The 12,141-nt window shown below is 47.4% G+C and overlaps 1 long non-coding RNA gene across 1 annotated transcript in view; it reads right to left on the minus strand.

The window, feature by feature from the left end:
• The window catches only part of LOC101685255, a 31,261-nt gene extending 23,061 nt beyond the window's left edge, over positions 1–8,200 (minus strand). Inside the window, exons 1-3 of the long non-coding RNA XR_198807.2 lie at positions 7,954–8,200; positions 5,236–5,416; positions 3,557–3,830 (exon numbers count right to left, since the gene is read on the minus strand). This is a non-coding gene — a long non-coding RNA (uncharacterized LOC101685255). The remainder of the gene's footprint in view (positions 1–3,556; positions 3,831–5,235; positions 5,417–7,953) is intronic.
• Positions 8,201–12,141: the final 3,941 nt, after the last annotated feature.

Consider the following 12,141-nt stretch of genomic DNA (forward strand, 5'->3'; position numbering starts at 1 on the left):
AAGTCAAGGGACCACCTGAGTGGTGGCATTTCAAGCCGAGGCCTGAAGAAGAGAGGAGCCAGGAGTCGGAGGAAGGATCTGTGGGCAGAAGAGACAGCTCGTGAGGAGTCTGGGGGTAGGTAAAAGCTGGGTGCGTTTGCATGAGGTGGGAGTGCCTTGAGCAAGATGGCGAGTGAGTTGGGTGAGGGTTTTGGGTAAGGAACGATGGGAAGATCTTGGGAGTGGTTTGAGCAGAAAAACGAGGTGTCCCAGGCAGAACTAAAGTCCTCTCTCAGCTGCTCCACAGATTTGCTGAAACAAGATCTGGTTCCCTCAGCTGGCTAATCTGAGAAATAAATGTGTGATAATTTCAAATCCTTCTTTGGATTGGTGCAGGGATATAAATAAATGCCAAGGGAAGTGTCATGGCGTGATCATATCTCAGTTTGTTCTGCACATGATGGTGTTTAATTTTTAAATCAGATCTACTAGGAATATAACGCCTCAAACCAAGGGAGTAAGACTTCCATGTGAACATTTCAGCTTCCACGGCAGGAAAGGGGAGGGAGATATTTTTAGAAGGAGACCTCTCAGTGCCCCTAAGCCACGAGGGAGGCACTGCCCTGCCCCAGCATTCCGCAGGCCCTGCCTATCAGCTTTCATCGTGGACAAGGCGTGGGTGGGCTGAGGTACCCCATGTTGCCAGGAATGCCTGACCAGAAACTGCTCTTGGGTGTGTCCCGGAGCTGCCTCCCCTTCACTTGACCCAGGACAGCTGGCTTCCTGGCCTTGTGAAATCTTCCAGAAGCAGGAAAGAACTTGAGTTCTGAGTGAGACTCCTTGTGTCTGACTTCATGTGTTTGCCGTGTCTTTCCTCTCCATGCCTTACTTCACTATGTCCATCCAACATCAGTTACCAACTTCCTTGACCACGACCAAACCCTACCAGCAGAAACAGTGTGGCACTACAGAGACGCTTGGCAAGCACTGGCAAACTGTGCTCTGTGGAGTGGAAAATACCATGGCGGCCATTTTCTTTCCTTCCTTGAGGAGAAAGTCCCTTGTCAATCATTGAGACAGTCTGAGTAAGCTTGTTCTTAGACATCTGATGACTAAGGAAGCCCCTCATGCTATCTCATCATATTTTCTTCCTCTTCTCCAGGGCTTACCAACACTCCCTCTGTAGGACATGCTGAGGGATTATGAGTCAAAAGGAAGAATGACGAATAAGTGATTTTTCTGGTCTGGTGTTTGGAGGGCAAACTCAGTTCAAAAGCTAGCTATTCCAACCTTTGTGAAGGTGTAGAGGTCCTTGGGTGAACATGTTTGTTATGTGAATATGAAGGTCTTGCAGTAGTGCCTGCTCCAGAAAAACTTCAGTTTACCTGAACACAACTTTTCAGTCAACAGAGGGTTGTAGGATCTGTGCTGTCCCAGAAGTATGAGCCGTTGTCCCCGTCCTGACACTTTTCCAAGAGACCTCGGGCCAGTAACTTACCCTCCTGGGGCCACCGTGTCTGTGGAGGGCGTGTACCCACAGCCGAGGTCGCCTACTAAACGGCCGGCCGCACTTCCACAGAGCAGGTGTTTGATTGCATTCTTTTGTGCTGAAAGACTCCGGAATTAGATTCTCCAGCCATGCCTGAGACGGTCTGGCTCTGCAGGAGCTCAAACCAAGTAATGAAAAACCATGGAAAACAACGAGGCAGCCCATGTCCCCGAGTCACCTCTTCCTGGGCGGTCCAGGGGCCTTCCCTCCACTTTTCCCAAATTGGGCTTCTCTCCCCTCCCCAAACGGCCACGGCCGCTGGGCAACGACTTTGCTCGAGGACAGACGATCAGACTCATCACGCGTGAGAAACCACACCCAGGAGAGGGCCTCACCTCAGGAAGCCGCACTGAACCTCCTGGCCCTGACCTCACAGGACGTCTCCCAGCTGAAACCATCAGCCCCACTGCCTCCCACCCCCTAGACTCGGATGAGATCAGCCAAAACTGACCGAGGGTTCATGGGCACCAGGCTGGACGCTGGGATGCGGCATGAAGGAAGACAGGACTCCTGCCAGAAGCTTCCAGTCAGACAGGACATCTGCCCAAAAATTCTAGTCAGCAGAGGGAGAGAGAGAGTCCTGGAGGAGTCACCCCTGGGGAAGGGGACACGCGTGGTGGTGGGGCTAGACGCAAAAGGCTGAGAATGACAGACAAAACGGGCCCCTAACAACTTGATCAATCATTTCTCCACTTCTTCTTCTTCTTTTTTTTTTTAACAGCTGATGAAACATTTTCACGCATAAGAGCTCATTTGTTCCTCACGTGCCGTCAGAGAAGCAGACAAGACAGGGACACTGAGGTCTCCCCCGGGGTAGCTCCCTCCGTGGACACACAGTGGTAGCTAACGGTACACGTAACATCATCTATTCCGCGCTTCCTCCGAGCCAGGCCCAGGCCGGGCCCTTCACAAACGTGATCGAGTCCTCACATCTCTCCCAAACAGGCGCTATTATTATATTTTTCTTTTTTAAAGAATTGCAGGAAAAACCTAGAGCCCAGCATTTACATTTACTTTCAAGTGTATAGCTCAGCGGCGTTGAGGACATTCACTCCGCGGGGCCCATCACCACCGTCCACCCACGGAACTCCTTCTAGGCCGTAAAACCGAAACTCTCTACCCACTAAGCGACTCTCCATTTCTCCCTCCTTCCCCTACCCTCTGGCAACCACCATGCTGCCTTCCGTCTCCACATCTCCACGTGTATGAGTGTTTGAGGCACCGCAGAGGCGTGAAACCAAACAGGATTTGTCTTGGTGTCAGTGGCTTATCTCCCTTATTTCACTCAGGATAATGTCCTCGAGCTCTGTGTTATAGCAGGTGTCAGAATCCCCCCCCACCCTTTTTAAAGGCTGAATAGTGTGTGTGTGTGTGTGTGTGTGTGTGTGACATTTTGTGAACGCATTTACCCATGGATGGACAATTGGGCTGCCTCTACATTTTGGGTATCGTGACTAACGCTGGTCTGAATAGGGTACGCAAACATCTCTTCGAGTAAACAGATACAGTTGTTTGAGCAACGTTGGGTTGTCAACTTCCGGCGCAGTAAAATATCCACATATAACGCCCCCCCTCACTTAACTACTACTAACCTACTGTTGACTAGAAGCCTTACTGCTAACGTAAACAGTCGATTACCACATATTTTATGTGTGTCTTACATATTGTATTTTTATAATGAAGTAAGATGGAGAAAAGAAAATGTTATTAAGAAAATCATAAGGAGCACAGCATACATGGACAAGGTTGTACTGTAAAGAATCTGTGTGTACGTTGTCCTGCGTGGTTCAAAGCCATGCTATTCAAGGGGCAACTGTATTATGAATCTCCTTTTTCTGGGGAGGGAAACTGAGACTCAAGGTATTGAGTAATTTCTCCTGGCTCAACAAACAGTAAGTGGAGAACCAGTCTGTGTGACACCAGACACCGGGTTCCTAACCACTGTTCCTATCTCTAAAAAACTCAAAAATACCCAAGTTCAAATCCCAGCTCTGCCACGAACCGATGGTGACATGAGCAAATACAAACCTGTGAGTCGTGGGCTTGTTTTAAGGATGAAGTAAATTGAGGTGCTTCTCGTGCCAGGCTCATCGTAGTGTCTTTTGTCATCACTGTAACAACTGGTAGCGAGTACGTAGGAGAAGTGACCCAGGGACCCACAGCCTTGGACTCAGTGGCTGCAGCCTGCCGGGTGGGCTGAGGGCTGGTTCTCGCCAGTTAGGCTGTGAGCTGTGCCGGGGCCACCTTTGTCATCCGTACCATGAGCCAGCCCAGGACTGAGGGTGTCACGGCACTGATGTGGCTGCAAGGTACAATAAGAGAGCACAGCTGGAGCAAGAGAAGGGGGTCCTAACCCAGGGCAGCCACTAACCAGTCCTCATTCCCTTCCCCCTGGGCCTCAGCTTTCACACCTGCCGATCGATCGGGGCCCTCACAGGGGACAAGTGTTCTGGAACTTCTAAGCTGTGACCTCAGTGTAGCGGTGTGAAGGGTTCAGGTGGTACGCTCAGGCTGTCTGGGTCCGACCCTGGGACTGCTGTCCACTTGCTGTGTAACTTTCAACCAGGGGCTTGGGACCTCTTTAGCCTTTGGTTTTCTCATTACTAAAAATGGAGCACACTCCAGAGCTTGGGTCACAGGGCTGAGAGGGTCAAGTGAGGGCTTTAAGTGCTCAGTAAAGGCGGGCTGTTGGAATTCTTCTTACGATTATCAGAATGAAGACTTGCTGACTGCCCAGCTTCCGGAAGAGAGACCTAGCGTGGCAACATTACTCACCTGTGAATCGGAGGTTTCTCCTTTGACGGCAGGAACCCCGTCATCACCAACTCGAAAGGTCGTGGTGGGGGTTAAGGGAGATAATAAACAACCGGGCACCGAGGAAGGGCTTAGCCAGTGTGTACCAGCGGTAGAATGATGCCCATTGCAAAGTTTTAGAGATTTGTTTCTTCCCATACAGTGATCGAGAGTATATGTTTGTGTAATTTCTACGACCGGCAATTTGGCAATGACTCTGAACACCACCAATCCGCCTGCCCCTTGACCCGGAACCTCCATGGCTAATTACAGATAACAGCTGGGAAATGATGCGGGTCCAAGGCTTTCCAGTGCGACACTGGTTGTAAATGTCTGTCTGATTAAAATAAGTTGTGGGTTGGCAAAGTATGCAGCTATGAAAAAAAATGGTAGAAGAAGCTCTTCCTGTTCTAAGATCTATTAATTGAGAAAATTGAGGAACAGAACACCATGTATCACTATACAATGTTTAGCATTTGCGTAAGAAGGAATGGGGTAGTAGATAATCATAGGCCCGTGTAATGCTTGTATATACACTTAAAAAAAATCTCTGGAGGGATACACAGCAGGCCCTGAGTTCCTGAGAGATCGTCCTGTATCTTTTTATAATTATCTGTTTATAACTTTAAGAATGTATTTATTACCTGTTCAAAAAATTAAATAGAGTAACACTGTGTTAAGGAAAGAAGGGAAGGCGGGACAGCAGGAGGGGAGGGAGAGAGAGGGAGAGAGGAAGTGGGAGGGCTGGGGAGGGAGGGGGACGAATCTGCTCCTCTCAGTCTCAGGCTAAGGGAGAGCAGGTCTGTCCTGCTGAGGAGGGGACCGAGCATCGCATAGAGCACCGAGCATCGCATCACGGGATCTGGCTGGGCGTGAACATCAGTTATGATAAGGAAGGTGGGTCGCTGACTTACAGGAGACGACCTGACACTGAAGTCCGGTGGCCCTCCCGGCAGGTGTCTTTCCACAGGGGTGTGACAGTGACCTTCAAGCTTCTGCTCTGTCCTTGTTTCCAGCAGCGGCTCCCATAGGGCACGGCCTCCCCCTCAGGCTCCTCTCCACTCCCAGAAAGCTCCCTGTTGGGACTCCTGCCTCCTGAGAAAAGAACAGAGATATAAAAAGAAGGACCCAGTGCATTTCCCCCGCTTCCAATGTCTGATTTCTTAAATTAATTTACATGGCAAATGGAAGAGCCGATGACACAAAAGCTTCAAACCAGAAAGTCTTAAACACGTGAAAGGCAGCGGTGATGATGGTCATTCCCTAGGCCAGCACCTCTGTCAGCTCGGACAAATAATCTAGAGACCTGACTGCCATCTTTTTGGGTTATAATAATTTTTTGTCATTGATGGTGTGAATTTAGCAATGAACACACTGTTGTAAATAAACACGGGTATTTCTGTTTCCCTCAATGCTGGACTCTAGAGGAGTCTTTTTGCTTAGGCTTTGGCACATGTTACTATTATCAATACTATTAATACATATGGCATGTCATTCTGTATAAAATTCATAAATATATTCATGGAAAATAAGAATAAATGTACTGTCAATTTATGGTTTGTTTTCCCATCCATTATCTCATCTGATCTTCAAACAGCCCTAGAGGGTGGGTATTTATTCAACAAACATTTACGGAGCACTCATCGTGTCCATGATGCTGAGCTACGTCCTGGTGTTTCAGAGGTAAAATGACAGAACTCCGGTGTAACTGAGGTCAGATACGCAGACAGATGTGGAATTACAGCAGTAGACAAGACGATGTGGGAACAGTGAGGAGAGGCACCCAATCCACCAAGTGGTGGGGAACAGATCAGAGAGGATTTCCAGGCAAGCTGTGGTCGGAGCTGAGCCTGACACAGGGAAGCACTGAGTCAGACCCCTGGCTTTCCCAGCATCTTCCTCCTGTGAGCCGGAGCCCAGCAATCCCTCGTAGACTCTCCACTCCGTCCCCGGTGGCTATGCCTAACTCCGTGCTACACATTCCTCAGGAAACTTGTCAGTTCAAGATCTATGCTTTGGTGAGGGACCTTTATTTATTGGTTTGGCTTCTTTCCCTGAGGAGTGGTCTGTCTGGTTCTCTCGCCCCAGACGCACCACGGCTGATCCCTCTCACATCTGGCTCGACACCCCCCACAAGTCTGGACATGGCCCTGAAAACCACCTCTGACTTCACAGCACAGTGTCCCACGCCCTGGGAGGTGGGCTGTGTCTGGGCTTGCTCAAGTCTGGGAACGGCAAACTCCGGCCGGAGCCTACACAGCCCAAACTCTGCTCAGAGGAGGTTGGCACAAGCCTCGGACTTTGGGCTCTGGCCAGGAGGTGGTCCCAGGAATTTGCAGTGGCGAAGCCCTGTGGGTCTCTGCTCCCTGGGGGAGTGTGAGCAGCTCCTAGAAAGTGAGGGATGTGCGCAAAAAGATGGTGCCCAGGATGGTGGTTAAGAGGCTAGGGGGTGTCCTGGGGCACCTGGGAGGCACAGTGGGTTAAGCATCAGACTTTTGGTTTCCGCTCATGTGATCTTAGGGTTGCGAGATCAAATCCCACATGGACCCTGCCCTCAGCAGCTCAGCACAGAGTCTGCTTGGCTTGCTCTTTCCCTCTCCCTCTGCCCCTCCCACTCGTGCTCTCTCTCGAAAATAAACAAACAAATCTTTTTTTTTTTTTAAAGAAGCTAAGGCCTGTCTTATGTGGAGGTCCCCAAAGCAGAGGGCTCAAGGGGTGACTCATTAAGGAAGTGTTCCCAGCGGAGACCAGATGGGAGTAGAAGTGGGACAAGGAAGGCGAAGAAACTAGACAAGCTGACCTTGAACCGAAAGGACCCTTCTGCTTCAGAGGGCTGGAGGGATTTCCCACGGAGTCGCAGCCTCAGCCTAATCCTTGCTCTCACGCGGTGTAGGGGTTTGGAGTAGGTCTGGGCTGTAAGTTATGCCTTCAGAGTTCGTCTCTCCAGGAAAGCGGGGCCCTCACACTCCCCCAGAGAAGGGCCTCTGGACACACACTCCCAAGCATTTCCTGTGGGCAAAGCTGCCCCAGGAGACCAAAGCCCAGTTTCTGCCTGTGCGACCAAGAACACTAACCTTGTTAATAGTTTTTTTTTTCCTTGTCCTTCCCTTTTCTTTTCTTTTAAGATTTTATTTATTTGAAAGACAGCGAGTGTGGCACAGGAAGAGGGAGAAGCAGGTTCCCCGATGAGCTCGATCCCAGGACCCTGGGATCATGACCTGAGTCGAGGTCAGACGCTTAACCAACAGAGCACCCCCCCAGGCACTCCAACAGTTTTTTCAACTCTAAAGTGGGGACACTTACATCTCCTTCGTAGGACTGTTGTTAAGGGAGAAGGAGATAATATGAACAAAGTGTGTAGCATGGGCCTGGCATGTGTTAGGAATTACTTATGTCTGAACCTGGCTCAGGTCCATCTGGGGGATTCTACCATCGGAATGCTGACACAGGTGAACCTGAGCTCCAGGGCCTCTGCTTCTGCTCCTGTGTCTCTCTCTCCCTCTGCGGGGAGATCCTCTTTCCTTGTCTCAGAAACCCAGCCCTCCTGCCTCCTCAGCTCCCCCAAAGCCCTGTCCAGTCCAGTCTTAGGACCTCACACTCGAATCCACCCACTGCCCCAGTCTTTTCCTTACCTCGCTGGCCTTGCTACCCAGAAGCATCACAAAGCGAAGTGATTAAGAGCCCAGATTCCAGAGTCAGGTGGTCTGCGTTGGCGTCCTTGCCCCAACACTTCCGGAATGTGCAACCGTGGCAAAGTCCTTAATCTTCCTGTGCCTCAATTTCCTTATCTGCCTAATGGGGTAACACTCACTCTACCTCTTACAGCTGTTGTGAGATATTACTGAACAAATCCAGCTATGTGCTGCCTAGTTCAATCGTCGGGATAAAAAGTCCTTATGAGTCAGATTCCTGCTCTGTTTAATGCTCCGATTCTTGGGTTTATAATTTCCTCATTAACCCCTGCTATTTCCACCCTCTGATAATGGGCAGGGTTCTCACCCTTGTCCTCCTTTTGGTCCCTGGAGCTCCAGGGTCACTTCCTGTTGGAGCCTCAGATGGTCAGCACAGGGAGAACCATGAACATGTGCATGGCACCTCTTGGTTTTCTCCATAGCGCATGTCTGACCTGATCTGTGCCTTTTCTTTCAAAATTAAGTTTTTAATTTTAATTCCTGGGTAGATTAAAAAAATGATATTATATTAGTTTCAGATGTACCATTTTGTGACTCAACACTTCCATACCTCACGCAGTGCTCATGATGGTAAGTGTACTCTTAGTCTCCATCCCCTACTTTCCCCATACCCCCACCACACCCCGGCCTGGATATCATCAGTTTGTTCTCTGTAGTTGAGAGTCTGTTTCTTGGTTGTTTCTCTCTTTGTCTCTCTCTCTCTCTTTTTTCCCTTTGCTCATTTGTTGTGGCTCTTAAATTCCACATATGAGTGAGATCATATGGCGTTTGTCTTTCTCTGACTGACTTATTTTGTTAAGTATGATACTCTCTAGCTCCATCCATGTCGTTGTAAATGGCAGGATTTCCTTTTTTATGGCTGAGTACTATTTATATATATATATATATATATATATATATATATGCCAACTCTTCTTTATTCATTCATCTATCAATGACACTTAGGCTGCTTCTGTAATTTGGCTATTGTAAATAACATGGCTATAAACATCAGGGTGCATGTATCCCTTTGAATTAGTGTTTTTGTATCTTTGGGTAAATACCCGGTCACACAATTGCTGGATTGTAGGGTAGTTCTGTTTTTAATATTTTTAGGACCCTCCATATTGTTTTCTACAGTGGTCGTGCCAGTTTGCATTCCCATCAACGGTAATCTGTGCCTCTTTTTTGAAATGAGGGGACTGAGGCCCGGAAAGATTAAGCATCATGCCCAAGTTCACCCAGCTCCCAAGCAACTACCATTAACTCCAAGTTCAGTGCTGCTGTGCCCCCAGAGACCCAGCCCATCATAGGCCTTGGCATAGCATAGATGTTAGATTTGTGTTTGTTGAATGAATGGACAACCGTTCTGGGCATATATCCAGAAGTGGGATTGTTGACTTACAGAGTATGGGAATATTCAATTTTACAAGCAAAAGCAGACTCTTTTTCAAAGTGGTTGTACCAGTTTACATTCCCATCACCACCATATCAGGGATGCTGTTGGATCTCATTCTCTCTGCACTTGGCATGGTCATGCAGTAAAACAGGAGAATAGGGGTCTACATTTGACCCACACCCCTGTTAGTGGTCATGTGGGCCATCACAGTTTCTGCCACACATCCCAAGTGATGTAAGAAGTTATCTCTCCCATGTCTAGGGGCACCCAGCTGGCTCAGTTGGAAGAGCATGCAACTTTTGATCTTGAGGTCTTGAGTTCAAGCCCTACACTGGGTGTAAAGATTACTTAAATAAATAAAACTTTTAAAAAATAAGTAATCTATCCACATCTAACCACATGACCACTGTTATGGCCTCTGTCTCTGACCTGACCCCTCCTGGAGTCTTCAGCCTTATCTCTTGATAATCCTCTGTCTCTGACCTGGCCCCTCCCGGAGTCTTCAGCCTTATCTCTTGATAGTCCCTGCTGCCCCCGGGCGGCCAAGGTTCCAGCAGATGACTCGCTGTCATCTTGTTGAGTACACACCATATGTTAGACATTTATTGAACATTTATACTGGCATTATCACTTTTAATCTTTTCAGTGATCCCCTTCCCCCATTTTATAGGTGACGAAATTGAGCCTTGGGAGTTTAAGTTCGCTCTCAAAGACACACAGCTGGTAAGTAGTAAGGCTGAATTTTAAACCCAAGAGTCTGATTCTAGAGCCTGCACTCTTCACTACAACATGTTCTTCACTAAACAACTGTTTACAAGTCTCTATTTTTTCCTTTGCAGCTGCTGCTTTTTCTGCTTGGGAGAGCTCTTTCCTTATTCCCCATCTCAACTGCTTTGCTTTGCTTGGTAAAATTTTTGCTCATCCTTTGGGACTCCAGTCAAGCGTCACCTTCTCTGAGACGTCCTCTCTGACCACCTATGACTGAATTACCTGTCTGACTCCCAGCATCTTACAGCTCTCTCATCATAAACACTTATAATCTAGGGGTGCCTGCATGGCTCAGTCAATTAAGCATCGGACTCTTGATTTTGGCTCAGGTCATGATCTCAGAGTCATGAGGTCTGAGCACAGAGTCTGCTTGAGATTCTTTCTCTCCTTTTCCCTCTGCCCTTCCTCCCACTCACATGCCTCTCTCTCTCTCTCTCTCTCTCTCAAATAAACAAATAAATATTTTTTAAAAAATAAAAATTTATAATCTATTGTTATTGTCCAATTTTCATTTCTCTTTGTGAGACTGTGAACTTCTGGAAGGTGGGACACCTATTCTCAATAAATGATTACCAATGCTTATCAGGTCCAAGCTCTGTGGTAGGTCTGAGGCTACCATGATTAAAAAAAAAAAAAAAATGAAATCCATGAACAAAAAAGAGTTCTCAATCAAGAGGGTTGAGAGAGAGAGTGTCATTTTTTCAAGTACAAGATTATGTTAGGATAAGTCCTAAAACTGAGCTGTGACATAGCACCATACAAGGCCCTAGGCAAGGAGGAAGAGAAATTCAGTGAGCCAAAAGGTTCAGATGTCTTAACAATAGGGATGACATTAGATCTAGGTTTTGAAGGATGAAGAGGAGTACATCCAGGGATCAGGGCTGGCTTCTGGAAAGGCACAGCGTGGGAGGTGTTAAAGATAAATATGTGGCTTCCCATCCCTTAGGATAAAGCACTGAAAGTATTCGGAAAATGTCTGTTAGATGAATCTATAAATGAATGAATTATCTATATGGCCAGGAAAAATTTGCAAGTTCTTACCTTACCCCAAAAGATCCAGGTCTAGTTACATTGTTACATACAGACCTACTGCCTGGGTCTGCCACCCTGCTGACTGGCTCATGGAATTCAGTCTGGTGCATCATCCAAGCATGTAGATTTCTATCACCACATGAAGCTGTTGCCAAAAATGTTACAGTGCTCACTCAGTGCTATGACATGACTTTTGCATAGTCTTCTCTGGAGATGAGTCGTGAATTAGGTAACAAGTCAAGGACACGGATTCCTCCAATGTCAGAAACTAAATCTGCTCTACAATTCCATACACAAGTCAAACCACACCTGTAGGCTGAACTCAGTTACGTGTCAGTTTTAAGATGTATTTTATGGTGGACATTATGGCTACTTCTTGACATGGATTGAATTCCATCCCTCCACAAAAAGATATGTTGGAATCTAACTCCCTAGTACTTCAGAATTTGACGTTATTTGGAAATAGGGTTGTTGTTGATGTAACTAGTTAAGATGAGGTCATATTGGAGTAGAGGTGGCCCTCAACCTAATACAACCAGTGTTCTTGTAAAGAGAAAGCCATGTGAAGAGAAAGAGACAAACACAGAGGGAAGATAATGTGATGAGACACAGGGAGAAGATGGCCGTTTTCCAGCCAACAAGAGATGCTGAAAACAGATTCTTTCCTTGCAGCTCTCAGGAGGAACCAACCCTGCTCACACCAGTGGACCATGGTGTGAGAGGTCCTCCCAGCACAGGCAATGAGGCAGCATATAATCTGCAGAATTTAAACACAATGATAAAATTCATGACAAGTCGATATGCTTTTATTAGCATTGAATGGTAGAAATTCTAACAGCTTTGGTAATAAAATATTCTCTCCTACTGAGACAGGAAGTTCTGACTGTCCCTCTACTGCTTGATATGCAAAGGCCAACAAGGAGAAACTATAGGGAGTGAAGTTTCAAGTT

Source organism: Mustela putorius, unplaced genomic scaffold, assembly GCF_011764305.1.
Source record: "Mustela putorius furo isolate JIRA1106 unplaced genomic scaffold, ASM1176430v1.1 tig00000228_pilon_pilon_pilon, whole genome shotgun sequence".
In the NCBI taxonomy this organism is placed as follows: Eukaryota; Metazoa; Chordata; class Mammalia; order Carnivora; family Mustelidae; genus Mustela; species Mustela putorius.